At 37.5% G+C, this 26,627-nt stretch overlaps 1 long non-coding RNA gene across 1 annotated transcript; it reads right to left on the bottom strand.

The window, feature by feature from the left end:
* Positions 1–216: 216 nt before the first annotated feature.
* On the bottom strand, positions 217–25,547 carry LOC108640446. Its single transcript, XR_001921181.1, has 3 exons — positions 25,399–25,547; positions 1,094–1,163; positions 217–291 (listed from the first exon to the last, which is right to left on the bottom strand). It is a non-coding gene; the product is annotated as an uncharacterized LOC108640446 (long non-coding RNA).
* Positions 25,548–26,627: the final 1,080 nt, after the last annotated feature.

The raw sequence follows: 26,627 nt of genomic DNA, 5'->3' as shown, positions 1-26,627 counted from the left end.
CAGTTTGTTAGTGAAGACTTCGTAGGACATGAGGTGAGGCTGACAGGCCTGTATGTTTGTGGATCTTCCTTCTTCCTCATCTTCAAGATGGAGTATTGTTTCTCTTTTTCAAATTATCAGCAGCCTCACAACAACAGCAGCTAAGTCCCCCAGCACCCTTGTCTCCTTGACCTTGTGTTTGTCTGTATGGCTTAAGTACATCTTCCCTTGATCTTACCTCTATTGTTGGTAATACTGTTCTCCCACAGATTTGCTAACAGGCCTGAGGACCTAGAAGGCATGTGGGCAAATCTAACCAGTGAAAAAAATGAGGTAAAATAGTATTTGGTACCTTGACTTTCTCCATAACATTTGTCACTATCTTTCCAACTCCACCAAGAAGTTGTCCCACATTTCTTTCACCTCCCTTTTATGCCAGTGTGCATATAGAAGCCTTCCTGGCTGTCCTTCACATCCCTCACAAGTTCCAATTCCAGCTAGCTGAGCTTTGGCTTTCCTAGCTCCATCTCTGCATGCTTAGGCAACGCTTCTGTATTCCTACCAGCTACTGTATCCCTGCTTCCAGCTTTTGTGTTCTTCCTTTATCTAGTTAGGCTCAACCAGAAGTTACTTTCTGATCCATGTTGGCCTTCTGCCATCCTTGCTATGATAGTCCTTGAAATATCAGCTCTCACATTGGACCAGATTCTTTGCAACTCTTTTAAATTTTAGCTCTTCACAGTCCTTTGATTTCCTTTTTTCATCTTTCATTTTAATTGCAGCTAATTTAATTTGGCTACTGGGGTAGCTACAGAGAAATCAATACTTACACAATTATGAAACAGAAGTAAAACTGGAACAAATCAGCTAGCACCACCTCTTATGATTGCCTGACATTTCTCATGGCTTGTTGCTTAACAAAATAAAATTTGCCAAACCTCCAACCTTTCAACCTTTGGTGAAAGTTTTGGGGATACTTTAGCTATTTCTAAAAATAAGGCTAAGGTTAAAAAAAAGTGTAAAAAAGAAAAAGTAAAAAAAAAAATCACAACAAAAAAACCCCAACCTTTCCTAAAAAAGAATATACATGCAAACTTCCCTTTGAATGACTTACCACCACTGTGGTAATATATGTGGTTTATCAGCTGTCAGTTTTACTGCTCCCTCCAAAATCCATTCAGATACTGTGAAGAGTGAAAAAAACAATTGCCAGTAACTGAGTAGTATGTACTGGAACTCGTAATTCAGGCTGTCCCTTCCATTGTTAACACCTAGCAAAAGCTACATAACTGAGACAAGGAAAAACTCAAGTTAAATGTGTTTCCAAATAGCTGGGTACTTGAATCTATCACATTACTCAGAAGCAAGGTATAGCTTCCCAGGAGCACCTTCTACAAAGCAGTGGTGTCATGTGAAAGGTGGGAGTTTAGATTTTGTCTGTTGGCATCCCCAGGAGAGTCAAGACCCTGGTGCCCAACAGTCTCCCAATGAGACCCTTCATCAACTGATTTACAGGATTGCAGGGTACCTCGACCTCCCTCGTTAGGGGGAGCTCAACAGAGCCAAGACCTCTCAGCGGGTCCTGCGCCTGGTGTTAGGCACTGCCAATGATTGCAAGGACTCACTGAACAGTTTACAGAATAACACTTTTTATTAATACAATTTATGACAGATTAATAAGGCTCGAGGGTTGTCAACAATAGTGTCCACTGCAAAAATATGTTTTAAAGCATTCTACTGATACATATATTAAGCAAGTACAAGCTGTAATACGAAGCAATCTACTAATATGCTATGGGGTAAGCACAAGCAAAAACTCCAGTTCTAAAAACAGCATTCAACATGCAGAGAGTATATTTCTCACCCAAGGCATCCCTCTGGGAGGGGAAAAGATGGACTCAGCCTGTCAACTGATCCTAGCAGTTCCGGTGGAGGTCTTCTCCCACTTTTCCCCTATTCCCAATTTACTTTTATTCTATTTTCTTTATGTTTGGATGAAGTTTGAGTGGCTCTAGTCATAAATATCTTTTATTTATGATTGGTACTTTTAATGGGGGGTGGTGGTGGTTGTGGTTTGGCACCTGAGGAGGGGGTTTGACATGGTTGTTGGCTTCAGCAGGAGAACAACTTGATTCTCTCTTGTCAAACAGGTACTGTATGGTCTCAGGACCACAATATTCTCCCATTCTGCTGGGATTAGAATGGAGGGGGGCACGTATCTTCACTTCATTCCACAGTCCATTCTGTTTCTCTGAGCAGATGTTTATCATTGTACTGGGGAGCATGTTGACTTCAGTCCATCCTGGGAGTTGCAGCTGCTTTTTACTTTAAAATTCTGAATTGCCTCTAGCTTTAATTCTATCCATCATCCCACAAAGGACCTACAAAAGTACATAGTTCCCTGTGGCTAACTGCCCTGCAGGTGAGATGTGAGCTACCAACTCTAGCAATGATACATCAGGATCCTGTTTCTCACAGATTCTGCCTGCCAGTTCAACTGGTCACTCTGCAGTGCTGGCTGGAACTCAGGGGAAGCACTTGTTTTCCCCTTTGTGAAGCTGGCAGGCTGGTTAGAACCCCTGTTGGCATTTCAAATATAAACATTTCACGGAAATGGAAAGAGTCTCACCTTTATGTTAAAAAAACAAAACAACCCCCCCCAAAACATTAAAAAAAGTGACATGAGCACCTTCAGTCTCAGCACTGCTGATACCTTTATAATCTAAAATTATATACATGTCAAAATGTTTATTCTTATAGAGAATTAAAGTCATCCCAATGTTTCACAATACAATATTTCTAGAATGTGGTAAAATTTGTTCGACTTCTCAAAGTCCACAGCCAGGAGGATTGGTAACATCCTGTTTAAAAAAGAAAGACTCATCTAGGTACTGTGCCTTTAAGAGAATGAATATTTGGAAATATTGGTAACATTTAAATACCTGAGAAATTTCATTGTCATATGCTTGAACCATGGTTCAACATAAATGCATGCAGATGCCTAACTGTAACACAACAGAGGTTATTATTGACATCAGTGAGGTATTATTTCTAAACTACTTCACCACACAGGTGGTGGGTGTAATTTTGAAGGCTACCGAACGCTGTGAATCTTCCAATGTTTCACAATTTTACAGAAACACCTGTGTTAAATAACTCTGCACTGATTCTGTATGAAAATGCATGGTGTTCAATAGTCCTTTGAATTAAATGCCTTGCCAACAAGCCACAGGTGTACACCACAGAAGCACATGATAAAGTAATTGTAAAGGATATGATGACAGCTCTCCATCCATAATACCACCTTCCCAAGATGCATTCATGCATCTATTTAGGTATTTTCTAACTAGCTTCAGAGTCATCTAAGCAGTCAGTATCAATCCCAAAAGTAGCACTAAGTAGGAAAAAAAAACCAAACCAAAACAAAAAACTCCCATGTAAATCACATTTAAAACTGATTGAATCCAGTCCAGGAAGCAATAAAATAAAACCATCATCCACTCATCCCCCTCAAAAAAACCCCACAAAAATACATACTAATACTTTAAATAGATAGGATAACTTTGAACTTCAATATTTTAAAATTTAGGGTCTGCAAAATGCTTCCCTTACAGAAAATGTTACTACAGAAAATGTTGACAGAATAAATACTTAAAATCTGTTGAAATCTATAGACAAATTTCATTAATCCTTTAAGATCTACAGGTTAGCTTAAAAATTCTATAGCTGTTGTACATTTCTATTGCACAAATAAATTGGCAGTGGTTTTCAAATGAATGTATTTGGGTTCTGTAGACGTTGACTGATGCTAGTCCTATTCTCTGAAATAGAAGTTTTGCGAATACTCCTAGCACCTAAAAATTTTTGGAGGAGTTACATGATGTGAAAATTCCAGAAAAATTTAGACATTTTGATCAGACACTTGTGTTTTGCTAATCTGTTTTGTCCCCACCCCACCTTGGGCAATGAGGATGGGTTTAAGGAACACAGTCACCAACTTTAAAGATTAAGTGTATAAGTTTATTATAGTGCAAACCAGTAAAGAATTACAAAAGAAGCAGTGGCTTATGAAAGGATACACTTAGTAATGCATCTAATCATTACTACAAAGTCTTATAGTGATTAAGAAAGAGCTACATCATCAGCTACCCTAAGTAATTATTATCATTCATACAGCACTTCAGCTGGGAAGGCCCCTATCACACTGAAGGACTGTAGAACCTCTTCCCGGTAACTGGGAAATCCTACGTGGTGTGTCCACCCATAGGGGAAGCCTTCATCTTTGCTGAGAGAGGGCCCAGCTTATATAGTGTTAAACCTATCAGCTTACATCACTCAATTAGTGTGGAAAAACAATCTGTCTTTATTTTTCCCCTTGGTTTTCCCCTGAGGCCTGGCCAACGCCCAGAGGGAGACCAAGGGAGTCAGTTTGGACTGACTATTATCAAACGCCCCATGGCCTTGAATAGTCTCTAGATACAGAATTACGGCTACATTGATATCTCAAATATGAACCAGCTGCAATCATGTGAGGCCTACTGTTTTCACGGCCTTGGCTGAAAAGTCATATTTATAACACATACAAACCTTACTAATTATTAATAATATGCTGTACTAACAAACATGGATGTGTATTCTTAAAGCATTACTAAGGATTATGCAGCCTCTTGGTTAATAAGCACATATATGGCTAAATGCAATACTAGGCTAAATATAATATTAGGTTGGAGGGTCTACCTATAGGTCAACTTTGGCTCAGGGCCAGTTCTTCAGGCCTCAGCATTACACTTTGTAAGAAATCTGAAGAAAAAATCTAAGCACAGCAAGTGCTCAGAACCTCCTTCTGAAATATTTCACAATTACAAAAAAAAAGTATATATTATATATGAAGGTTTTTATTAGCAAACAGAAATTAGGGGTCTTAAAATATCCTAGAGAATGATAAAGCTATTAGTAGCAATTGTCAAAGCATAGAGCTACCCATATTCACAAAAAAGTACTGCCCTTTGTTTTACTGTGTTCAGCAGAGCACATAGCCTAAAGGTTAGTCAGGAAGAATTAATTTTCTTATGATCACAATTAAAAGATCCTGCACTGCCAGAGTGGATGACTGGACGAAGCCAGGCTCTACAACTATCTATGACTCAGGAATGGATGTGAGTTTGGCTAGAACTAATAAGAGGAAGAGCAAAGTCAGATGGACTAAATCTCATCTTGCTCCTCTCTGCTTTTGGTATGACTTTTGATTTTAATCTTTTCCACAAGCTTAGGCAGTTCGTGGCTATGTGTACTTGCACAGCAGCTACATTGTACAAAACATGTTTATACGCTCGTGTGTTTTTGCTTTGTTTTAATTACAAAAATCAAGATTAGCATCATCCCAAGTAGCTACAAATTTGGGAAAAGTTCAGTCCAAGCTTCTTGTATTACAGTTGTAACTTTGCCTTCAGTCCTGTCCCTTGTGTCTGCCTATTTTTCAGTAATGATGACATTCACTCACCTTTTACCCACAGCCTAATTATTAAAATGTTGAATGGAAATTCTGTGGGGATAAGAATGAGCAAATCTGTCAGTCTCCAGTCTGCAAATATGCTAAAAGAGTAAATCATAGAATCACAGAAGAAACTTTTCCCGTCCACAATAGCCAGTCTGTCAGATTCATGTCATTTAATTACCACAAATGTGAGTCAGTAACTCCTTCCATTTACTTGTATCTAATTGTCCACTGAATTCTAGTGCAGACTCTTTCCTAAAAGTGCTGAATACCGAGTAGGGCTGAGATTTTTTCCTCACACTACTGCTCTGTTAATGTCTCCTCTTCTGCTTTTCTGTCTCTCCTACATAAAGAGCAGTTAGAGACTCAGTCCTTTTTAACTTCTTTGTGCATATATACACATACCACACACACGTCTCTCTCTCTCTGTGTCTTCTCAACAAAAGAATTCAGAGCATGTTTTAGAAAGAAACATCTACTATGTCATAATCTTTAAGGTACTATGGTTTTAGTAGCTATCAACAAGATTGATGATTGATACCAATGCTTAACAGTGGAAGACTTCAAGGGATAACACTATGAGATTAAAGCTGAAAATCCAGGGTGTCTGTTAAAATTACAATAAAAGTCACAATCTCTGATGGGCACAGTGGTGGTAGATAACACAGACTGACTGATGGATTATGCAACTGCTTCCTGATTTCTGTGGATGTTTTTCAGAAAATTCAAACCCACAAAATATATTTTCCCTTATATTCAGCTCCACACATGGTGAATTAATCTCCTCTTCAATGGATAAAAAAAAATGATGTCTGTGCCAGGGAGTGGTGGTAAATGGAGTTAAATCCAGCTGGTGGTTGGTCATAAGTGGGGTTCCCCAGGGCTCATTACTGGGGCCAGTTCTGTTTAATATTTTTACTAATGATCTGGATGAGGGGATCGAGTGCACACTGTCGGTTCACAGACAACACCAAGTTGGGTGAAAGTGTTGATCTGTTGGAGAGTGGGAAGGCTACACTGGGGTCTGAGCAGGCTGAATTGATGGGCTGAGGGCAATTGTATGAAATTCAATAAGGTGAAATATTGAGTCCTGCACTTGGGTCACAACAATTCCATGCAGCGCTACAGGTTGGGGGAAGAGTGGCTGGAAAGCTGAACAGAGGAGAAGGACCTGGGGGTGCTGGTTGACAACCAGATGATTATGAGTTGGCATCATGTCCAGGTGGTTATAAAAGCCGGTGGTATCCTGGTTTGTACCAGAAATAGTGGGATCAGCAGGATTAGGGAAGTCCTAGAGTCCTCCTGTACTCAGCATTGATGAGGCTGCACCTCAAATCCTGTGTTCAATTTTGAGCCCCCTGCTGCAAGAGAAACATTGAGGTGCTGGAGCCTGTCCAGAGAAGGGCAATGGGGCTGGTGAAACATCTGGAGCACAAGTCTGATGAGGAGAGGCTGAGGGAGCTGGGGTTGTTTAGCCTGGAGAAAAGAAGGCTGAGGAGAGACCTTATCGCTCTCTACAACTACCTGAAAGGAGGCTGTAGTGAGGTGAGGATCAGTCTCTTCTCCTAGGTAATAAGCGATAGGAAGAGAGGAAAAGGCCTCAAGCTGAACAGTGGGACATTTAGATTTTATGTTAGGAAGCATTCCTTCGCTGAAATGATTGTCAAGCACTGGAACAGGTTGCCAGGGAAGTGGTGGAGTCGCCATCCCTGGAGGTAATTAAAACACATGGCTCTTGGGGACTTGGCTTAGTGATGGACTTGACAGTGTTGCATTAATGGTTGGAACTGATGACCTTAAAGGTTTTTTCCAATCTAAATGGTTCTGTGATTCTACAATCCTCTGCTCTGCTTTTGCAGTGTTAATATTTTCATGTAATACACTATATTTCTCAGCCCAGCTTCTCTTCCAGCTCAGTCTTGTATTCAAACCCTCATCCTGCTCTTTTGAACATCACAGTCTAAAATAATTCAGTGTTATGCATTCCTTTCCAAGTAATAGAACAGAATAAGACAGGTCATGAAGAAACAAATCTTTGATGACAAGTAAATAGCTTTTATAACCTAATTTCCAAATGTCACAAAAATCAAGAGACACATGGAAGCTGACTTAACTAAATATTAGATCATTTTTTGCGTGCTTCTGATCAGGTTTTTCATAAGGTTATAGAATAATAGACCAAAGTTTCTGCCCTGGATGAGATTAAAAACCAGGCCCAAATACAAAGACAGAAATTCCCATGCTTAAATGTAGCTGTGTTGTAGTTCCACATACTTGAAAGTCCATGGTCGTAAAGGAGAAAGATAAGCCCATACCTAAGTCCTTTGAGGGTCAGGGAATCTTAAAAAAAAAATAAATCAATGGTACTTTGAAGTGAGTGCACTGGTATCAACTTTATTCATATTATATAGAACATGCCATGAAGATATTCTCAAAGAGTGATAAGATTTTTAGACAAATAATGTACAGCATACTATTAAAATTTCAATGGTTATAACCTATATTGAAAAAAACCCAACACTGTTTTGGGATCTAGTTAAAAGATGTTGAGGAATATAACCTATCATCAAGAATATAGCTGTCATGAAATTAAGTGTACACTTAAAACACTTATGAAAACCAGATGCTGGTTAAATTATTGGGGGGGGTTTAGTTTGAGAAGTATAGAAGAAAACAGAAGCTAATGCTTGAGTGGTGATGAGGTAAGGCAGCAAATTGACTTACTCAGACAAAGCTGTTTTCTTAGTGTTCAGAATTCTAGGTTGTATCCGGCAATTCATCCATCCATCCATCCATCCATCCATCTGTCCACCCATCCATTCATACACACCCACCTGTTGTCCCACTTATTGTCCCAGAACAAGGGAAACAAAAGTACTGTTGAAATTTAGTGTCATTTCCTTTTTTCTCAAGTAGATGAGTAACAGACAGAAGCTTGGGGACTTTATCACAAAGGTTTTTAAACGTTTTTTGAAAATTATGTTTCACTTCAGGTCACTGTAAAAGATTCATCAATTTAAAGAGTCTTGTGTGCAGTATCTTTCTTTGAAATCATTTTTGTCTTTATGCTTTCTTCACTTAAATACTGTCTGGTTAGAAAAAGTTTACTAATCACTACACTCATTGATGACCACAGGACTCTGCATATGAGTAAGTACAGTAGATATGCATGCACTGTGTTTGAGATAATTTCTGGTTTAGGACTGGCAAAAGCCTGAAAATTGGTGCCTCAGTAGATGCGCTTACAGAGAACAAAAGGACAACAGCTGTGCAGCTAGACCTGTATCATGGCAACAGTTAAAAATTAATTCATTCTATCTACCTTATTGAAATTCATTTCCTGTCCAGGGACAACAGTGTTAAATGAGTTTCATAAGATGGCTACACGTACTGTTGAATCATTTTAGGAGACTTATCTTAGAGTAGTGGGATAGTTTTGGTAATTTCTCATGTGTATAGAAAGATAAAAGTAACTCAGACTGTACTCTGTAGTTCATTCGATACCATATCAATTGCTTTGATATTTTCTGAAATATTAGCTGCATAAAATTAAGGTTGCTATTTTCATATTCCCAATAATCTAAGGCTACATGCAACTGCGTCTTGGAGGAAGAAAACATGAGCACTGCAGTGGTGCACAGGCTTTAAATACCTTCATATTAGCAGCATGATCAGTTTCTATCACCAATACCCAAAGCAGGGCTTATCCTGATCTTGCTTCTTATCTGCTTTCCAAAGAAGTTTATGAACGCTGATATACAAAAAGAAAGATGCATAAGTGCAAGAGTTCACACACACTCTGAAAGATGTTAAACAGAAGACAAACACATTAGCTGTTACATTCTGGATATCTATATTCAGTTTCTGCTAGTGAAAATCAGTTTGATGGTTTCAGTTTACTATTAGTTGCAGTAGTCACAAAATATTGATGCTGTTGGCTGACTCCCTTTAATAAATGACCAAGAGCATCTTTTGAAGATCAGGATGGAGATATGCATGCAGAGCTGTGCAAGAAACTTTCGAACATTGCCATTTCTTCTATTTCATGAACACTAAACCCATGTAAAGATATCTTAAAATCTCAAATAAAGATTCAAATCTCAGAAAAGAAAAAAATTTCTTGCTGCTGCATCTACAGGTAGCTCCATGTTCCTATTCTCATGACAGAGAAGTTGATAAACTTGGTATTTCTTCTGTAGGAATTTCTCTGCACTTTAACTTAAAATGATAATGTAACAGAAAACTTAAGTCTACTCCAATTGTGAATGTGTCTTAACATTAAACTATTTTCTGTTATTAGAACATTACAGACAATGACTACCAGTGAAGTAGGAAGGTTAGCTGTGTAATTGAGACCCATCCAATTTCCCACCATACTCAACATACCTTGTGTCATCTGGTTTGAATCCCCAAGAATTATATGTAAATTTGTATCTGAAATGGGAGCCCACACATGCAGTTCCCCATATCTCAACCTCTGTATCCCTGTACCTTGGTTTTGAAAGTGGAAAGGAAAGCCTACCTGTCAAGACTGAAAGGGAACAGCAATGTACTCTGACAGCTTCCCAGTATTAATCCTGTGGGAACCAAGGTTCCTGCATGGGCCAAGGTACACAGCTGGTACTGAGCGTCAACTTAATTTTTCTGTAGCTAGGCAACCTTCTTCAGATATTAATACTTGCTGAAGACAGAGAAATCAATGACTATGAAGTGTTCCAGCATCACAACAGCACAATATTTGAGCAATTGGACTCACTGTTACACACTTCTGTTTGTTAATGGAGCATCCAAAGTTACGTAAACCAGCTCAGCATGCAGTCCAGTTGCCATTTTGTGATGACAAGCAGTGCAGAACATTTCAGGCTGTGATACAGAAGGAGATTTACCTCTTCTCCCCTTTTTGCTAGTGTACAGGAAAGTCCTTTAAAATGAACATATATATCTACCTCTGCCTCTGTGTTTGCGTGTGTGCACGTTCATAGAAAATTGTAATATGCACCTTGGTAACCTTTACATGCTGTGAGATTTAACAGAATTTGCATGCTGATCTTGTAATTGTATGCTTTTAAGTCTTGATATTTTTCTTTGTAAGCAAATGGCCCATGGCTTCAAGAACCCCAAACCAATGGCACTGGGTTATCTCTTGATCACCCTCCAAGTTAACTTGGGGACAGTTATCTGTGCATACCAAATTAATTCCTAGGACACCACCAATAAATACTGCGGATTCACTTGTTATGCATAGTAATCTCAAGTTACAGGTCTCTAACATTCATTAAAAGTTTTCAGTAGATACTGAAAGACAAAACAACTCTTGCAGACTGGAAAGAATTCCCTCAGGTTAAGGATACAACTCAAGTTTTCATGGGAAGTTAGATTAGACTAAACAGAAGACATAAGAATGTTTTACTGTAAACTAAAGTGTAATAGGAGTAGACGAGCTAATTCACTTTCATAGCTAATATTTACAGTGCTAAATCTGATACATAATCACAGAACCAAAAGCCTATTTATTTTGGTAGAGACAAGAAGGAATTTGTTCTTAATATTTTTAGTTTCTTGAAAGCTCTTTTACATCAGATTTCTAAAAAAGGGTGCTGCCTGTTACTGTCTGGTAATAGTTTGGGGAAATGATTTAGCAGGGAGTGGAAGCTGCAGGGCTTTTAAGTTACTTACAAAATTATTTGAAAAATTCAGTGTTCTAAAGACATTTCACTCCTGAGACCTGATGCGACCACTGACAAAGAAAGGACAGACAATTTAACACAAAACTAGCAGTAGAAGCAGATGGGACAGAGGTCATAGCAAAAAAAAAACCCCAAAAACTCTGTGAAGAGGTGGCGAGGTGGTAGGTGAGTAAACTCTTTTGTGAAGGGTGAAAAAATACTGAATGGCATGTTTAGGAGCCTGAAAGTTAGCTGAAGAGCCTGGCATGTGACAAAGAAAAGAGGCAGCAAAAAATATTCAATAAGAAACTGCAAGAGGAGAAACTAGGACAAAAGTGCAGTTAAGAAAAAGGATTTCTTTGTCATTATTTTCTAATTATTGTTGGTTGCTGAAACTTTCCCTGCTTTAAACAAGTTGGAAGGAGATATTTTCTTTTCAGACAAAAGTAGTGCAGTTTTTGTAGCTCACACTGACTTTCCTTTTCTTACTGTTGACGAGAACTAGATAACATTTATCAGCTCTCTGAGAGGTTGATCCAGCACCACTTGAGTCAATAGAAGTTCTTCTAGTGACCTCAGTAGACTGAAGATCAAGCAGTGAATGAAATGTCTTCCATGTATGTGCCAATAATAACAAATTCATCCTATACCCTGGGAGTGCGCCTGATCCAATATCCTTCCCATCCCCAAAACACAAATTGAGGTGAAAGAGATTATAAGCACTCAGTTGCAGCTGTGACATCTTAATGGATCTCATGTCAGAAAGTAATACAAAGCTATTAAAATGTCCCAGCATAAGTCATTTGTTACTAAAGGAAACACAACATCACTGTTTATACTTTCACAAAATCTTGTAAATAATAATGCTGACTGTGAGAAACATGCCTGTCCATTTTAGGGTATTAGACTTACCATCTTAGGAACAGGAGAAAGTAAACATAATCAATATGTAAATGTTTACTAAGTGGAAAACAGCAGCCAAGTGCAAAAGGCTCTTTTGAGGTAACTGCTGTCCAACTGTCAAATTTAAAGGAGGCAATTAGAAAGATGTATTAATAATGGCCAGTTCCTTAAACTGGTAACTCTGTTAATTTGTGCAAATCAGCATGGTAATTGATTTTGTTCTTCAATTTTGCACATGATCATTATATTTCAGATGGAACACAATATTTTGCTCTTTGAATTTTAGAATATACCTGTAAACAGATAAAGAACTGTTCTTATTCTTTATTCATACAATTCCAATTCTATCTTACTTTTTCCAGGGCTATAACGTTTTCATTTTACTTCACTTTTATATTTAAGTTTAACACATATATAAAGACTTAGGGCATCCACTCTGATGTTATTTGAGTATAAAAGTCTCAATTCAACCCAAAATATATTCTAATAAAAAGTATCACATTGTGATAACCTGTGTGGGTGTAGATGCACACTGTGTGTTAAATTCTTCACAAATATAGTCACCTACATAAATTATTTGATTATTGATCATGATGCTGACAATATTATTAATAGATACTAATGCATTGCAGTGTCTCTTCAGTAACCAAGTATAAGGTTATAAAAGCCTAATACTTATTTCAGAGATGAGAGCTGTGTTTTATCTAAAGAGAAATAAACTGACAGCGTTAAAGGCTTTAGATCATCATTAACTATTAATTAGATTATCCTGATTTGCACAGTAGGATTTAATCTAATATTTTATCTTGGACTCCTTTCTAAACTTAGTTTAAACATGTGCAATACAGTTTAAAGTCTCTTTGTGAATTTCATACTGACCACCTATCAAATGCTGGGCAGTGCAGCTGAAAAACTGTTGATGTATCATGACTTTAACCTGTCTAGATGCTACACTTTTTTACAGTTTTTAGGAAGACTTTCAACTATGAACTTCCTTAGTTCACAGTTGCAGGCAGAGGCCCAGGGGTGGCTGTGGAGGGGTGAATATCACTTACTGTTTTCTTACCCTTAGTGTACAATAGACTGAAAGCTTATTATCCTTTCTCTCTTTATTGTTAACTTTCTACACAGAAACTTTCATACAGGATTCTGTTTAAACAATGCATCAGCGGACAAACCCATAGAAATTGTATAAAAAGGAGAAAATTCATGAACTAGTCTTGAGTTACTTTAAAAGTCCATATATATATTTTAAAACTCAGGCCAATGATAATCTGAGAGGGGCAATGGATCAAATAAGGGGATGTGACTCCACAGATAGTGACCCAAAACATATGTAAGACGTGAAAAATAAAAGAAAAAGAAAAGATATTGAAGATAATATGCACATGTGCCTGCCTATGATCATCTACACAAAAAGACATATATTTTCAGGCACAACAGACATTGTTTTGCTAGAATGCTCCAGACGTTTTACTTCTGCCCTAACCACTTGTGTGTACAGCAGTCAGATCAAAGCATCAAAATGTCATGCACTTCATGCCTGAAGTCTCCAACATGTTTTTCTTTGCTGAGGGTAAACAGGCCAAGGAAGATGATATGCTAGTTAGCTTGGGAAAAAAAGAAAAAAAAAAGCTTTCTTTATTCACAGAACCATTGAACTGACATTGCAGTAATTAAAGAAGACAGGACTACAAAGCATATCCTTGGACTATACCAGTTTAGCTCCTGACTCAGTCTGAGTCCTTGCATGTTAGGAAAGTTTTGTATGAAAGGTCAGAGTTTAACTTGCTTTTTGTTAGTCATTTACTTTAATCTGCTGTTTATGACTATCTGTGCATGATTGATTTAGAAGCTCAAAACATACAGAGACTTTCATGCCCTTTGTTTGGTTGTACTTTTCCCAGTACTTTGATCATAGACAGAGAGAAGTTATTTCTTCTATAACTTCCTACCCAGAAAAGACATCCATATTCAGTTTGCTCTTTATCTTAAAATATTACTGAGGGGGAAAATAATATTAGGAACCATCCACTTTTCAAAAAAAGTTAATGTAGGAAAATGCAGTCCCTGCGCATTGCTACAGCAGGAACACAGGAATGCATGGGCTCCAAAAAAATCATATCAAAGAATCGGTATTTGCTCCCATTTCCACTATGTCTGTGACTGCCATCCACAGAGACCTTGACAGTCTTGAGAGATGGGCCAATGCAAACCTCATGAAGTTCAACGAAGAGAAGTGCAAGGTCCTACACCTGCATCAGGGCAATCTCAGGCACACCTACAGGTTGGGTGGCGAAGTGACTGAGACCAGCCCTGTGGAGAAAGACTTGAGGGTGGTGGTTGACAAAAAACTCAACATAAGCCAGCAGTGTGTGCTCGCAGCCCAGAAAGCCAAATGGTATCTGGACTGCATCAAAAGGAATGTGGCCAGCAGGTCAAGAAGGTGATTCTACCCCTCTACTCTGCTCTTGTGAGACCCCACCTGGAGTACTGTGTACAGTTCTGGTGCTCCCAAAATAAGAAGGACGTGGAACTGTTGGAGAAAGTCCAGAGGAGGGTCACAAAGTTGATAAGAGGACTGGAACATCTCCCCTACAAAGACAGGTTGAAAAAGTTGGTGCTGTTCAGCCTGCAACAACCTTCCAGTATCTGAAGGGGGCCTACAGGGAAGCCAGAGAGGAACTCTTTGTCAGAAGCTCTGGATCAAGGACAAAGATTTATGGATACAAATTGAAAGAGGGAAAATTTACCTTAGACATTAGAAAGAAAGTCTTTATTGTGAGTGTGGTGAGATACTGAAACAGGTTGCCCAGGGAGGTGGTGGATACCCCAACCCTGGCACTGTTAAGGGCCAGTTGGATAAGGCCTTGAGCAACCTGATCTAGCGGGAAGTGTCCCTGCACGTGGCAGGTGTGGGGACTAGATGATCTTTAAGGTACCTTCCAACCCTTAACATTCTATGATTATATGATTGTATTCTACATGTCTCTAGGGCTGTAAACTAAAAACTTGAATGATTGCTGAGGTCTTCTGCAATAACTAAAATCAAAAAGTTGAAAAACTCCACCAAATAATCACAGTCCTGCTGGAAGAAGTGACTTACAACCCCAGAAGTAAGCAGAGTGCTTGATCTCTGGTCTTTCATGAAAGTAAACTTATTTACTTTTATGATAGTAAATCATTTGTAATACAGATGTGAGTCAAACTGCCTTGTTGGATGAAGTTTTAGACTTTCAATAGAAAAATATCCAGTCCAATTTTGAGGTATTAAAGATCCTTAAAGCAATTGAATTTTGCAGTTTTTATCCATGCTCCCTAGTTGATACAATAGTATATCTCAAAGCTTCATACATAATCGACAAAAAATTTTCTGTCAAGCTCAATTCTGCAGACTGAATTATCTCTCTCTCAAAAAGAAAAGACAATCCCTGTAGATCAGGTTTGAATCATGGGTAGGATAGAGATGTTCTCAACCTCCCTGCCATCTCTAGTAAGCCCAAGGATAAATATAAAACTTCAATGTCCAGTGCTTTTATAACACCGAGAATTTTACTCTATTCTTTAAGAAGGAGTCAATCCACTTTAAAATAATGTTGGAAAATGCGCGGCAAGGTCTTGGGATAATAAAAGGAGTATGCTAGGGAATCAAAAATTTTGCATAAGTGATAAAAATACTTTTGATAGTGTAATAACATTACTTAAACTGGAATAAATCTTCCTGAATTTGAAAGACACTGCTTTATTCTAGTGCAGGGCAATCTGTAACCCCAACAAAGGCACAGGGAAAGCTTCTTGCTCCTGCACAGTTTCCTCTCCATCACAACCAGTTTTAATTTACACAGCTGTATATAGTCCTTACCTAATGTAGGTAGTCAGCACACTTTATTTTGTATATAACATCAAAGAAAAGATTGCATTCCACAAGGCAAATATACCCACGTCCATGATTTACTGAAGCCATGCAGCATTTCACGACAGAGAGGGAGGCACTGTGCTGAACAAGACAAAGTGTTGGTACAGTCTTCTCTTGGATTGCAGGATGCCTGTGTCTTCATTAGGGCACAGCAGTTAATCAGACTGATATTCTATGGACCCAGGACAGGAAAAACCTTAGGGACATTGCTTACCATGCCTCACAGGTTTTTTGGTTTTGTTTTTTTTTTATATATATGGGTATACTCAGTATACCTCTTCTATATATACATGCATGAGCACAAATGTTCTTACCTAGTCCCCCAGACCTCTACAAGAAGGTAATAGGAAGATCATTATTAATGAACAAACACATCATCTATTGTCAAACATTATTTTACCATGGTACTAACTTTCTATCTAGCACAGCAGCTTATGATCCTTTGCCCTTAATACATGATAATTTCAAATAATTTAATATTTTTGTCCAAGGCAGTGAAATTACAGAATGCTATTTTTAGGATTCAGTATAATGGCAGGAAAGTTTAGAATTCTTGAGAATAGCTATGTGAGATACAGAAAGCAACTGAAAGCAGCTATGTAGCGAGGTCAACGCCCCCCCAAAAAAACCCAAGATCCAAGAAACAGAAGAATGGCTTTTAATGGGAACATGGCAAAAAGAGATCTGAAAAAATTGTTTTAAAAATGTATATGCAAATCCCTCCTAAAATTTTTTAAACTCCTAAAATCTTAAAGTAAGAGGAATTGTAGCGTCAGTATAAGCTTTAGGAATGTTGCAGATGAGCATTTTTCCAGATCAGTAAAGCCATAAGCATATAGAGGGGGCAGAAAGAGAACAAAGAAAACAGAAAGAACAGCAAAGGTACTAAGCAGAACAAATGTCAGAAGTAAATGTGCAGAAGACAAAATAAAAACCTGAATGATAGTGAAGGTCAACAAGATACTATATTTCTTTGTGAAAAGAAACTTGAGGGAGAAATAAATATTGAGACACAGACGATCGTAAACTTGTCTATTACAGAAATATTGTATCGTATTTTATTAAAAGAATTAACTTTATTAAAATTGTATTAAAAAATAATTCCGTCCCCATTAGACTAACAAGAAGTAAGAAACATGATGTGAAAGAGTCACCTGATTAAAGAATTGGCATAGCCAGAAGGGAAAAAATATGTTTATCACCCAGAAACAGATGTGTTCCTATGTTTGGCTCCAAAATAATCTAGAAAATAACATAAAAATGGCACGGCCTTTCAAACTTTTCACTTACATTCTCTATGGGAGTGAAACGTTGTTGCTAGTGATAAAAGCACAACCAGACAATCTAATGTCATGGAAATATGGTGTTTGATTATACAGATTTATTATTTTAGATTACATTAAACAATATTAACATACCTCAAAATTCATGACTATTAGCAGAAATGAGGAAAATTGAAATACCATTTTAGGTGTTCACTTTTTTGACAGAACAGTTGTTTTTTTCATTGTGGTGCCTCAGCTGAAGGTCGCTTACAGTGGTGGTAACAGCATTAATCCTATTGTACCTCTTTTGGCACGACAGAAGCACTGCCTGAGGAAGAGGAATCAAACATGGCTTTCAACTACCTTTCTGTGTGTTCTTTTTTGTCTGGCATGAGTTCAGTATACAGATAACTTTGAGTAGGTGGAAGGGCTTGACATTACAGCTGGAAAAGACAGCATAATGCAATACCTCTATGCAGACTCTGTATAACTGCCAGGAGCCATTGGAGGTGAGGAAGCTATCCCTAGTGCTTAATGTTGCAATCATTTAGGAAGAAAATAAACATTGCATTTCTTGGTTCGCATCCACTTAACATTACTCAGGAAAACTGATTTCATGTGCTCTACTAAGGTAGCTACAAATCCTAAGTCTTTTCTCAAATGTGGAAAACTATCACTGTTCCTTAAAGTTAAGTAGTTTAAACCTGTAACACCTTATGAGTTTTGGCCCCTGCAGGTAGTATTTTTTTCAAAGTCTGCATCTGTCTGTTAAAATCTCCAAAACTGTCCAGTATGGGCTAGATTCAGAGTCACAATCTGTCTAAGGGTAGGATATAGCCATCTTGCCTCTGCTGGAGCCATTAGGGAGGAACAATTTCTTTCAGAGTGTTCCAAGAACATGAGAAGCAAAGGAAAAGTAGTGCACAATATTTCCCTCTTCTTGCATATTCCCCTAAGAGGCACAGTCTTAAGAAAAATGCTAAAGAACAAAGAAAGTTTAGAGTGCTCTGATTTCTCCTGCCTTTTCCCCAGTCATCCCCAATGTCCTGCTCTCAGAAAAGGCAGAGTAAGCAAGTTGTCTAGAGACGCTAAAAGCACACAGTATTTGGGGAGAAGCAGCCTGGCTAAACAAGCTACATCTTTCTAAAAATGGCTTATGACTTTGGATTTTGAGCTGACTCACATTCAGCTGCATTGGAAAGCCCCAGACTACGTGTATCAGCATGCAGAGGACTGTGCAGATATACCTTTCTTTCTCATTGTTTGGTGCCTTATAACGATCATCCATGACTGGAATGACAATATGTTTGAAACCATACAACACTGGAAAAAAAGCCTTAAAACCCAACAGATTTACTGGTTAGGTACTCCTAAGCATGCAAAATTGTTAGCTATTTTTTGACAGCAGAATAAACCTTAACCTCCCTTACTCACCCCTGTGACATTGAAATTTCCTTTCAGTTTTCTCTCATTCCCTTCTTGATCATTGTTGAAGTTAACTCCATTGAACTTCATTTTGAAGTCAAAATGAATGGGTTTTCCTGAGGGAGTTGAGTTGTTGTAATTATAATATCAGGCTGAGATAGTGTAATTATAGTTTAGTATTAAAGAAAGAAAAGTCCATTTCAGTTGTGGTAGATTTCATGTATGTTGGTTTCAGCACAGGGGTTAAAGTGAGTCATTACACAAAAGTGCAGTCAGGGTGATACATGGCATACACTTCTTTCTTCCTTCTATTTCATTTAGAGCACATGTTGCTGACTGGGCTACTGTTGAGAACGACATTAATTTTCCACTGTTGCTTCAATAATATGAAGCAAGGTGCTTCCCACAGGCGAAGCCATTCTCATCCTCAAGTGCTGCTTGTGTGCTTCTGCAGCTTGAGATATTCTTGAAGAGTTGAACACCGAAGATTTATCACATTGATGTGATTTTTTTGATCATCATCTTGATTAAATATTTTGTAGGAAAAACTCCAAATTAATAATTATCATTTTTTTATTTGATTAGTGCATGTGTTAAATCCACAATTTAAATTACTTACAATTTAACTTTTATTCTAATAAAAGTTTATTACATTAATATACAATGCTGTATAAATAAATAAGGTTTAAGCTTGACACAAATTAAAATTCTTCATGCCTTCAGCAAATGTATCTCTGAACTTTTAACAGATTTTTCCAAATCCTGTCTTTTCATTCCAGTTCATAATGAAAATGCATTTTGAAACGCTGAAACTGAAGCTACAAAAAGACTGAACAACAACAGCAACAGCTAAATGGCTGTACTGCGCTGACAGTTACTTTTTACTATTTCTAGTTTTCTTCTTAAACATTTATCAAATGCCTGACCAGCTCTAATAAGCACTAGCATAAAGATCTCTAAATGCTCAGAATTTCAGTAGTGTTTATGTGAGGAACAAAAGCCACAAATTTTATTTTTTTCTTTTAGGAGATCCAATTTATCCAAAGAAATATTAAAGGAGTAAAAAGAAGTTTTGGTACTGCTTGTTTGTTTCAGTTAGACTATAAGTAGGAAAATAGTAGAAATACTAAGATATATGTTTGGATACTGGAATATAAAATGATCATATTTCTATTAACTGCTGGAGGTCATTTTTATCTAAACCAGTGTTCTTTTACTTCTGATCTGAATTTTAGGAAACTCAGGACTTTTAGTAAATTTAGAAGCCTTCTACATGGTGTAATTTTACAAAATTATAAAGAAAAAGAATGGTAAGTAATGCCAACCATTTCCTCAGTCTCAATTAGTACATATTAAGCACCAAAGCACTAAATTATTAAAAGCCTTAATGATCTCTGATTTGTATTGCATATAGCACTTGAAACTAGAGAAAGCTATTACAAAGTAAATGTACAGTATTTAAGCTTATTATTTTGCTCTCTTTTGACTCTGTTTTCAAAAATTGTCAGACAAAGGGTGTCTACAGATATTTACTTAGAGAACCAGTTGCTTTGAGCTCCTGAAAATTAAATCCCAAGTGCATCAATGTAAATTATTGCCCAAAAATATGGCACAGTGGGGAATCATGCTCTATGTTTGGCACTTTTGTTATGTTTTCTTTTTTTTTTTTCTGTTCTTTACTTTTATTTTCTGTGTGTGTTTTATGCTTTGCTTATATGCTACACTCTTGAGGAAAACAATACCAGCCACTTCAGGACTCCTTCTGACAGGACAGGACAAGTTTAATAGCTAAAACAAAATACACACATTTGTTTCAGATAGTTACTGGTTCTTCAACTCCGCTACCTCAGTACCAACGAGGCATACAGGCATCTCTCTGACGGAATACTCCCTGCCTGCACAAGCTGAACTCATGTAAAACCACAGGCTTCTACATTGTCCCTTCAGATGGAGTTTAAGAAGCAAAGACAGGGTTATCTCCCAAAAGGCAGAGCTCCCGATAGCACAGGCTTTGCTCAAAGGAACAAACACATACTTTTTCATGTTGCCCTTTCCTTGGGTTGAGATAAAAAGACCTTCCCAATGTTAAAACCGTCCACAGAGCAAGATCAAATAAAAAGCAGTCGAAAGGAAAGGGACTTGTATTTTAATAACAGCCTCCAGTAAAAGAAAGGAAAAAAGACAAAGCCCATACCTCCAAAACCTCAATGAGTTTTGTCATTAAATACAATTTTCTGAAATTTGGGGTTCTTATCCAAAGTACGCTGTCAGACAATTGATTTGCACCTTTTTCTGAGTCTTACTTTATATCGAGTGCAGGTGTCCCGGCGGTGGCGGCAGCACTGGGGATTGTGCCGGGGTGTCCCACCCGGACACCGCCAGTTCCAGTGGCTCCAGCGGCCCCAGCTCAGGGCAGGGCTGAGCCCCTCAGCCAAGGGCAGGTGGGTAAAAGCCCCGGGGAAAGCCTCGGCAAGGGAGGGCAAAACGCTGCCCGGCAGCCGGGGCTGAGGGAGGGGAACGGGGTGAGAAACAGCCCTGCGAGCTGAATTGGCAAACTATTTGAATTGGTAAAAAATTAAATTAGTTTTCCCCAAGTCAAGAGCTGGAGGATCAGTCAGATGGTCTGATTCAGATATCCACATTCTTTCTCTGTTCCACTGTTTCTTAGCTCTTAGGTTTACTCCTAAGAAGTTTAGACAAAAAGAAACATTAACATTATATATTTAGGCTGCTTGAGTATAGAAAAAAAGGTTCATCCCTTCAAAGTACAAAAATGAGAATTGCTTCCATGTTCTGTCACAATTTTATGCGATTTATGCCACATTACAAACTGCTATAGGAATTAAGAATTCCTAAGATGATATTTTACCAGCTCAGGTACAGCTCACACTGCCCTAGTTTTTGCTAATGTCAATCTATTTCCTTTGCTGATGTGCACGAGGTCATTTAGTTCTGGAAAGATTAAGTCCAATGATAATATGAACTAGTCAAATGGTTGGCAGGGTTGTAAGTAGGTTTGTATGGCCTGTCTACAGGGATCTCAGGATCTAGTTAAAATTAGGATAAATTTTAGTTTTAATGAATCAGTAACCAGGCACTGTTCATGATTATTAATTATTGATATTACAGCTCCTTATATAGGTCCTAGATAATAAGTGAGTTTCATTGTGCAGTGTAACTACACCTGTCATGAGACACTACTTCTCCTAAACCTTACAGTTCAAATGGAGAGGGAGATAAAGGCTAAGAAAAAAAGAAAGGAAAAAAATCAACACTCAGAGATGAAAGTAGTTACATAAGACCACGCCCCAAGGTCAATGACAGAAGAAGGGAGAGAAGCAGCTTTTTTAAGTCTGAACCACATGGTACTCACCCTGAGCTGAAATGTCTTTGCCATATTTGAACACAAGAGGGAACAGAGATCCCTTCCTGCCTCAGCCATTAATTGTATTCTGACTCTGCAAACTCAAATGCTTCCAAATGTCCCCACAGCTTCTTCAGTTTGTGTCCACTTCCTCTCCTAACTCCAAGTCATTATGCTGCTGATGGATTTTCCCAGTAAGAAAGTATTATCCTTTCCGTAAGACAAGACAGGCAAAACAACCACACTACAACATAAAAAGAAAATAATGCAAGTGCTTCAGCTGCTCCACCTTTCACCTCCATCTCCCTGCTCTGGAGAGGGGAAAAAAGCATATGTGTCATGTATATACTCTCCCTTGGTAGGGACAATGAGAGTTTGGCACAGAGGACAACAGATATATCTGTGTATGTCACATTCCTCTTCTTTCCTTGCACATCCATCTAGACATATCTAAAACAAGCCCAGAACACACCATTTCATGCTATTGAGGAAACTATTGTGATATCATACATCAAATGTATTACCTTCTAGAGTCAGAGTTTTGCCGCTGACTTTCGTAGGAACTGGATCTAGTGTGGAGAGGGATGATTTGTCACATAACATTGTGAATAGCTTTTAACCAGATACTTTGCAATTTAATAAAGCGTCTGTGCAATATTTCTAAGTTGACGAGGGCAAATCCTGTAAGGATTGAATTTTTAATTAAAATTGTTACTGCCTCTTTCCCCTTTTGGTGTCAAATAGATCATTTGCATATTAGAAATAATTTCCCTTAATATCTAAATAAATGTTCCACTTAATGAAAGCATTTAAGTAACTTTTTAATGAAAAAATGAAATATAATATATAGGACTGAGACTAATTTTCTTGAATTTTAACACATGTGGAACATGTTATGAACTAAGAGAAATACTTTTAACCTGATGGGCTGTAAATTACAACCCTTTGTGTATATTGAATTTTTAATTAATTTTCTTAGTCATTCTTCATAATCCTAATAGCTGACTGAAAAAAACTCTAGATGCCTTGGGGCAGATGGGGAGGGGAAGCGAGGGGGAATCGTACGTTTTTATTTCTGAGATGTTTAACAAAAGCCTCATAGCCAACAGTAATAAATAAATAACAAAATATTTAAATTATATATTCAATAGAAAGCCTGTTCAGGATGTACTTTGATATAACGTAAGTGCTCCATGAATATAGTTATTTATTTTTTCTTAACATTTTAAAATAAAACAGTAATGAAATATGCTCTCTTCCATTGTATTTCGTGTTAAAAAAGCTTATGTTTAAGAAATATCACTGCAGTTATTAGAGAAAGAATATATTATCTACATAAACAGGCATATTACGCCATAAGAGTGGCTTAGGTATTTAAATGACTTACATATCAAACCACAATTAGGGATAATTTGGGTCTTTCTTATTCTACTCAGAAACTCTGTCTCTACTAGAGCCTATTCAAGTTCTAAAACGGTATAGTTGCCTAATTTCTGAAGAAATATAGGTTTTGGGGTTTTTGTGTGGTTTTTTTTTTCTCTCCCCACTGGCTGATGTCATATATGTGTTGGACTGAATATTTTTAATAGCTGTTACTGTCTAATTACATTTTACAAATGCTGTTTCTTCAGAATTTTATTGTAAATTGATGTTATTATTTATGACAAAAACAGTTTGTTAAAGAATACAGAGGTTTTTTTTTTCCACCAAAGGACACACAGCATACAGACATTTCTAAGAAACAGCACTGTAGTTTAGTTCCCTGCATAGTATAACTTAATGTGATATATGCCTTCAAATGATGTTATTTTAATGATTCAGAGCTTGCTAGCTAGAGTTCACAACCTGTACATTTCACCTAGGTTTTCAGGTTCACTTCACACAAATACCATGATTCCAGATGAACTGCAGTGCAAACAAGTTCCACTTCATCTTGATTAGTGCAGTATCATCTAAGGACCAATTAAATTTACCTCTATGTGATAAGACTAAGGCCAGAGTTTCCTTTTCCTTTGACTGTAAGATAAAGACGTGAGTGGTCAAGAATCTAATTGCCATAAAAACGTTCCCTTTGGGCATACATAGGAACTGTATGCATAATAAATGGAGCTATCAAGAACATCCAAGAATCTTAAAGGAACCAAAAATCTTGTTGAATTTTAATATGATTTCATGTTGTGAGATCTGAAAAATGGGGGTTTTTGTCCTAAATATCTTAAGTAAAGGGAACTATTCAGTTACTCACTCTGGGGTCAGGAGCAAAGCAGTTTGCTCAGCCCACCTTCAAGTACTCACAAGATACCACAACTACCTGAGCAAAGTTGTTGGGTTTTTACCTTAAAAGATGATACTAGCATTCAGCCAGCCCGACTTTTGCACAAAAGTAGCCTTTGCTGCAAATAATCTGCAAGATGGTTTGGGTCCACATGTTTTTTAACACCCAATTGTGCAAAACTGACTAAGACTATTTTTAGAGAAAAAAATACACTGTGAATGATATTTTATGTTGTGGGAATGTTTTAGAAAGGTTAGAGAAATGATCTTGGATTTTAAAAACTTCTTTATTGAGTACCCAGAACTACAGAACAAATGTTGAAAGAAAGAATCAGTAAATGACAAGCGGAACAAAAAGCAAACATGGTTTGAGCACATGTAGGTTGTGACATTTGTCTGACATCTTTCTTTGAAAAAAATCAAGGATATTTCTTTGATAAGGATTTGTGAGACTAGGAAAATCTATTTAACTTAGGAAGGGGACAAAATAAATGAAAGACAACAATAGCTGACATTAAAAAGTGGTATATGGGTTCAAAGACAGTTACAAAGAAACCTTCTGAAAGGTTGGTCTTAGGTCTGACTTAAAAATTCTCATTGAGGACCTTGGTACTAAATTCAGCCTGATAATTCTGTTGATTATGTAATGTAAATGTACTGTCAGTGCAGGAAAAGATCAGAATCTTGCTCTTACCAAAAAAAAAAAGACCTTGAGGACTGAAACAAGGAAATGGAATGAGATTTCATAGCAAAGTGCAAGGTCATGCATTTGAGGATTAATAACAAGAATTTTCTCCTTTACGTGGAAAGTCATTAGTTGGAAATGTCAGAGGAAGAGCAAGATCTAGGTGTATTAGTCAATTATAAGATTACTATGAACCATCTCCGTGAAGTAGCCATGAAAATGTCAAAAGCAATCCTAGGATTTTTCAGGCAAGGTATTTCACAAAGAAATATGGAAGTATTAATGTCATTGGAGCAGGCACTCCTAATATATCACCTGGAATACTGCATATAATACAGGTCCATCATGTTCGAGGAAGATGTATTGAATGTCAGGTATATTTCTGCTGAATGTTAAACCTGAGTTCACTGCTAGCAAGCCTACTTACCACTACTGTGAAGTCTTCAGTCAGAGGACACTGATATGAGCTATGAGGTTGAATTAGTTATTCCCACTCTCCTCCTGCTCTTTTCCCTCGATGGAGATGATCTAACTGAAGTGTTGTTAAATGCAGTCACTGTTTGTAAAACACTACATAAGCACAACTTGGAATGGGAGCAGAGAAGAGCCACACTGATGATCACTAGAGTAGAGAGCTTCTCTTGCAAGGGGAGCCTAAAAGATCCTGGGTCAATTAACCTAGAAAATCTCATACTGTGATGGGATATATTAATTCAGTTCATTCATTCATTTACTCATTCATTCAAAATAACAAAATTAATATATTTAGGGCAGAAAATAGAATACATTTCAGTAACACAGGAGGACGGAGGGAAGCATGTTTTAAATAGGAAAGTGGTCTTCCTTACAGAATTTGAGATTTCTGTTTTCAAACCCCTCTTTGCACATATGTTGCCCCCTCTCCCACACTGTCATACACACATATTAGTGTGCAGACAGACACTAGGCTGCCTTGTAGTTTTAAATTTAAAATTTTGACATTTATAAAGCTTTCAGTTTTACATTTGACTCGACATAGGGTAAGTGCTGCATTTTCCAACTGGAGTTAGCACTATCACACAGCATAACAGCTGGCATTAAAATGTCACCATTGTTTTCTTTATTCAGTGTCTTCCTCCAGTCTTACGTCTACACAAAGCACAAAGTAGGTAAACATGGCTGTATAGTCTCCACATAAAGTAAGTAAATGTGACTGTAAAATATGAAACTCATTTTAGATGTTACCTTTGCACGTATTATTTCAAAGGAATAATAGTTTCCCCATGGAAGGAATTTACAGTGTGAAAGTATAACATTACATTAACTTAAAATGTTTGACTTCTGGAAAAACACCCACCAACCAAAACATTTGCCAGTTGGACAGGTGGATGATATCTGGGATGTTCAGTTAGAAGGCTAATCTTCACCACAACACAGACCTGGCTCAAATAAAATAGCTGGGACTTGTGTCGATGTATTTTAGGGAGAATTTAAGTGAGATTGCATAGTATTTACTAACAGCAGCTGCTAAATTTGCATAATTTGTGATACCTTAAATGAAGGTTACAAATCTTCAAGTGATATCCTTGTGAATTGTGCTGCTTTAGTATATGTGTTGCACTGATTAATCTCTCGAGACTTTGTTCTTGAATTTGCACAAGGCGTTAAAGAACCTTG

This window comes from Manacus vitellinus, unplaced genomic scaffold, assembly GCF_001715985.3.
Source record: "Manacus vitellinus isolate BGI_N305 unplaced genomic scaffold, ASM171598v3 scaffold_33_pilon, whole genome shotgun sequence".
Classification (NCBI taxonomy): domain Eukaryota; kingdom Metazoa; phylum Chordata; class Aves; order Passeriformes; family Pipridae; genus Manacus; species Manacus vitellinus.
This window is presented reverse-complemented; position numbering and strand designations above follow the sequence as displayed.